This window comes from Lonchura striata, chromosome Z (assembly GCF_046129695.1).
Source record: "Lonchura striata isolate bLonStr1 chromosome Z, bLonStr1.mat, whole genome shotgun sequence".
NCBI classification, from domain to species: domain Eukaryota; kingdom Metazoa; phylum Chordata; class Aves; order Passeriformes; family Estrildidae; genus Lonchura; species Lonchura striata.
In genome coordinates, this window is record NC_134642.1 from 32,303,580 (window position 1) to 32,309,579 (window position 6,000).

A 6,000-nucleotide genomic window follows, 5' to 3' on the forward strand; every position below is an offset into this window, starting at 1 on the left:
CTTTACAAATCAAGATGAACACAGAATGGTTCTCATAAAAAACATATTGTCATCCCATTATGTCATTGGTCTTGTTTCAAAAGTGGCTGAGTTTTGTCTTATGAAAATGGTGAACTGTATAATGACACTTTACCTTTCTGATCCCAAAATATGTGATTTTTATTAGTATTAGATGAAACAATTAAGCAGGTTAGACAGAAAATATTTCACCTAAGGTTTTGAAGTGTAACTTTTTTTGCCTATGGATATGTGTGTTTATCAGACAGTACCATGTCATAACATGTTACTTATTTTTTGTATCTTTAGTTTTTAGTAATGTATAGCTAACTTCCTTTTAACATTGTAAGCTGTGAAAGGTTTTGGGCTGAAATAATATGTATGCATTTTTTGTCTGTTGGAGATATTTCTATTGGCCATTTTAATTTTAAACAAGTAGAGCTAAATGACTTCTTGCAGGTGGAATTCAAGTATCCAAACAAGATTGCTATTTATTCCAGTAGAGGGTGAGATTTAAGAGAGAGAAAAGGGATCCTAAATAAACTTTCAGTCTAGTGTGTTGTAATCACAGGGACTTAACTATGAGTAAAGAAAATCGCATTTATGTTACAAACATTGTACATTTTCCATGTAACAGAGAGTAAAGCATTTAGTTTCTGTTCAGTAATAAGCTTGTAAAACTGATTTGAATTGAAATACATTTTTCATTTGTGTAGGTCTGTGGGTATTCATTGACTTAATTCTGTGTTGAGGAACTTGAAAATTCACTTTGGAAAAGTAGTTACTGCTTTTGCTGGGGTGGTGAACTCTTCTGTACGCACTGTGGTTTATTGCTTTGTTGCCAAAGGGGAAAAAAACTAGCAAAAAGAAACAGAAGTTACTATTGCATTCCAAGACATTTTACTTGAACAGATCAGCTAATATAAGCAAATTATTTGCACATTAAACACTCTTGAGTAACACAGGAGTTTTTCAACAAAATATTTGACTGTTGTTTTTCTCTGCAGTACTTTCTGTGATATCTTAGAAGTATTTTCATCTCACAGCCAGCTGCAGTGTCTTCATTATATATGGTCATTGCAGAGGTAAACACATAAATCCTCATTAATTCCATTCTGTTCTTAGCCCAGACGTTAGAATGGATTTGCAGTCAAACAACCAACCAATTAAGATGGACACTAAACACTGCTAAATTTAAAGGATGTTTATTGTGCCTGTATTTGTTACAAAAATTTACTGTCCTCAGCTAGAAGTCCTAGAGAGGAAAGTTACCCTGAACTAACATATCCTTTTGCTATTATTTTTTTTGTTTGTCATATAATAGCCATTAAGAATTAAATCATTACAGGGAAAACAGAAACCTGGAGATGTGCAAAAAGGATTTTATCACATCAGTCTAAATTTTTTATAGAAAAATGGTGATTCTTTTGAGGCTGCTGAGAAAACTGACTTTGAAAGCCCAGTTTGCCTAGTGATCTCAGTGGGGGCTATTGCAGTAATTTCAGGATTCAGTCTCTGTGTTTACACCTCAGACTCTATGCTTCTAAACTTCTTCATGTGTGATAACACCGGGGGGGGGGGGGGGGGGGGGGGGGGGTTGTTTCCTTGTTTCACATCTTTCAAGCATATATCATAGAAATGTGTGCTAATGAGTCCCTTCAAGTTATTTGCAGGGTGTGAGGACCGTTAAAATAGTAAATTTCCATCACCATCCCAGAAAGGGATCTCTCTGGCAGTTACAAACTAACATGTGCAGGTCTGGTCCGTGGTTGCCTGGAATTTGCCAAGGATTTAATGGGTGTAACTTGTCATCTCTTTAGGCCAGTGAATGAATTATCAAGCAGACCAGATGCTGAATCTACTGAGTAAGATTCAGTAAGTGGTCTAGTCTTGCTATTGTTAGGAATTCTATTACAGTTTGTATGTATTATAGTATTGATCATAAAATTCAGGTGTAGTTCTAGCTGGTGAGAAATAACCTGAAAATACCACCTTTTCCTTTGGGGTCTAAAGAGATAAATGGTTTTATCCTGTATGTGCATTTGTTTCTCTGGATATTTATTGCAGTATTTTGCAATACTTGGAAGCTTGATTCCTCACAGTGGACTGATTAGATTCCTTGAGTGTGATGATCTGCAAGGTCAGTGCAGGCAGGGAGAGTTCAAACCAGATTCCTTTGTGTCTTTTAGGAATCCCTGTTTTGCTGTGATGTAGAAACTTTCCACTCTGTAGTTCCATCAACTTTTTGCTTGTAAGTGAGAGTAAATACCAGTGGTCATTACACTTCTTCAATTTGATTAGTCTCTTACCAAGTATCTTTTGCTATTTGAAGGAAATCAAAGTCCTTCTCCAGCCTTCAGCCTTTTCAGGACAAAAAATCCAGCCCTGCTAGTGTCCTTACAAAGAAAACCCTACACACAAATACTTTGATTTACTCAAAATACAGTCCATCTGAGCATGTGATCACCATTACTAGTTTGAGACAGTTTCCCGGTGTTATATATCTCTCTCCTCTTCATGTAAGGTTTTTACTAAGCATTCATGCCCAGTAACATTTCACTTACTTTCAGATGTTTTTCTGGCAACAAAGAGTCCATCTTAAGAGAAAGAGAAATGCATTATAATCTCAGTGTACATACAAGCTGGACTGATGGGCTGAGGCCAGTGGTGTGAGGTTCAACAAGGCCAAGTGCCAGGTCCTGCCCTTGGGTCACAACAGCCCCAGGCAGTGCCACAGGCTGGGGCAGAGTGGCTGGAAAGGACCTGGGGGTGCTGGTGACAGCAGCTGGACATGAGCCAGGGTGTGCCCAGGTGGCCAAGAAGGCCAAGGGCATCCTGGCCTGGATCAGCAATGGTGTGGCAGCAGGACCAGGGCAGGGATTGTCCCCCTGTGCTGGGCACTGGTGAGGCCACACCTCGAGTGCTGTGTCCAGCTCTGGCCCTCACTGCAGGAAAGACACTGAGGAGCTGGAGTGAGCCCAGAGAAGGGCAATGGAGCTGGGGAAGGGTCTGGAGCACAAGTTCTGTGAGGAGCAGCTCAGGGAGCTGGGGGTGTTTATTCTGGAGAAAAGGAGGCTCAAGAAAGCCTCTTTACAGCTGCCTGAAAGGAGCCTGTGGCCAGGTGGGGGTTGGCCTCTGTGTCCAAGTAACAAGTATTAGGATGAGAGGACACGGCCTCAGTCTGTGCCAGGGAATGTTTAAATGGAATAGTAAGATACCTTTCTTCATGTGCAACATAGCCGAGTATTAAACCAGACCACCCAGAAAAAGTGGTTGAATCAACAACCTGGTTATTTTAAAAGATGTTTAGATGTGGCACTTGGGAGATGATTTAGTGGTGGACTTGGCAGATCTGGGTGTGATCTTACAGGTCTTTTGCAACCTAAACAGTTCTATGATTCTGCATACATTGTGTGTGGACTAAGGTACAAAGGTCTCTTTGAACAGTGTTCTCAAGATACTTTTTCTGTCCTTAACACTCCTCTGCTTATAATCACCTTGCTCTTACACATATGTTTTCTTTTTACCTGGAACAGGTTGATGAAGGTGTGATCATATATGAACACTTACATGCTAAGTCAGCTGACTGGAGTGCAGAAGATTTCTTTATATTTACTGTATCCTCTCCACCATCAGCTCTGGATATCCAGATGTTCCATGTTGTCATTTCATTTGAAATTGACAGGCATGATCAGAATAGTCGACTTCTATCTAATACAGGTAAAAATGCTTCACTGTTTTGGCTCAATTGTTTTTGATCTGTCAGAGCTTCATTGAAGAATGGAAAAAAACCCCAAAAATTTCATTCTCTTCAGTAAGCAGTGACCAGAATATTTCTGAGACAGAGAGTACTGTAGGGTAGTAGCTTGGAAAGCTGTGTTTATTGCACCCTTAGATATGAGATAGCTACATATGTTTGATGCTTCCTACTGCTGTGATGTACTGGAGTTTATGCTTTTTACTGCCAAAGGCCATCTAACTGGACAAGTGTTGAACATCACAGCCATGTCTTTAGTACAAATTGTATCTGACCTGCAGATTTCAAATCAAGCAGCTTATAAATTTGGAAGCAGTGACCTGGATGCTTCTGACCTAGCCAGTTTAACAAACAGTGATCCTAAATTTGAAGTGATAGTGCCCCCCTCTCATGGAAGGATTGTAAAGAAAAGGTTTGTGAATGATGCAGTGTTTGAATATACTCAGACGTTCACCCAGGGTGACATTGATAGTGGTGTTTTGCTTTTAGACATAGACACAAATATGACAGGCATCAATCTGTTGAATAACTCATTTACATTTATACTCAGGGCAGATGCTGTGCAGCCTGCTATTGGCTATTTTCAGTGTTCCATTATGCCACACAGTCCTCCACTTGTGCAGGGTTTTACAACAGAAGTGCTTTTTGTAACCAGCATGGACCACTTTCAAGGCTCACTCTACCTCAAAGGATGAGGCACCAGTCTCCTCACAGAATGAAGAGGCTGCAGGACCATAGAAGACTGAACTAACTATGTGGCCAAGGCAGAATCACTGGGGAAACCTACATGAGGAAGATCCATTGCTATATCAGGCAGTGGGAAAAAGTGTATCTGTGGAGTTGAAGATTACAAACCAGGTTTATGCCAGGAATTCCACAGACCAGGCAGGTGAAAGCAACCCTTGGTACCTTATTATCCCCCTGGTCCTGGTGTCTGTTCTACTCATTGTTGCTGTTACTTCTGTGTGCATTTTGTTAATGTGTCAGAAGAAAGAGAAGACAAGACCTTTAGTCAAAAGTCAAACAAATGCAATCCTCAGTAGTGCAGATCGATGTCTGGAACAGAGCTTGGCTGTGCCTTCTGTCACTGTGACTCCTCTCCTGAAGGGGGCTGAGACAAGTACAGCCTTAACATTTGTGGCAGTAAAACATGAGCAGCTGTTCCTACAGTGGTTCCTTCAATTACAGAAAGGTATCTGAAAAACAGCTTTTTAAATCTTGATCCTGAAATGATCCAATATTGTCATAAAACAAACCCAACTTTGAAGCACAATCAGTACTGGGTATAGTTACACCAGTTTTGGTCATGCTAATTGATGTAGCATGGAAAAGTGAATATATAATTTGTTCTTTATTACCCTCATTTATTATAGGTCAAATGATACACTTTATATTAGAGGAAATCTGAATACCTGTGAAATAATAATAACAAAAATCCTTACTGATTACAGTGGCCATAATAGATTTGCAGTTGGTGTGTCAGCAAAATTCTCTCTTAATTCAGTGGGGAATTTAGCCACATGGATTTTGAATGCACCCCATGTGTGCTATATTTTTTATTTCCCATGAAAGGTAAAATAGAATGTTTTGTTGTGGATTATATATTTTTAATTGAATTGGTTTTGGGTTTGGGTTTTTTTTTTAACTGATTTTGCTATAAAGGTCTTTTATTCCTTCTGAATCACTGCTTCTCTTTGAAGAACTTCAGATTGTTTCAATAAGTAATTTTTCCATAGTTCTAATTTCAATAATGTATTTTGACCTGAAGGCTGTTCAGAGGCCAATACTAAAGAAAAAAAAAATTGAGTATTTTGACAGGTCACTAAACTGGATATACAGAATTCAGTTCAGCAACAATAATACAACAGTGAATAAGGATTCTAGTGGAATACTTTGAGATGTTGTTTGCTCGTTTGGTTTCTTTTCCCGATTTGATGCTGACCTCTAGCCTTTAGTGTCTGAAAACTGCTAAAATATATCCTTTACCTCTACTCCACATGGCAAAAATTGAGTATCTGTCAGTCAGCCCGTCTGCTTAATTATCTTTAATCTTACATTATGTCTAGATGAGCATAAAGTTTCCTGCTCCTGAAAAAGGAGTAAATTCTGCTTTCAGTGAAGCAAACACAACTTTCTCTTGAGTCTATGTGCTCAAGCAGATATCAGTAGAATCAAGGCCTGTGCTTGGGTCCTGAAGCTACTGACAGAAGCAATCTTGCAAGGTAGTATGTATCTTCTGAAGTTTC

General features: G+C 39.2%; 1 pseudogene; it reads left to right on the forward strand.

Moving 5' to 3' along the window:
- LOC144248318 (chondroitin sulfate proteoglycan 4-like) overlaps window positions 1-5,043 on the forward strand; it is a 30,281-nt pseudogene extending 25,238 nt beyond the window's left edge.
- The last annotated feature ends 957 nt before the right edge of the window (window positions 5,044-6,000 follow it).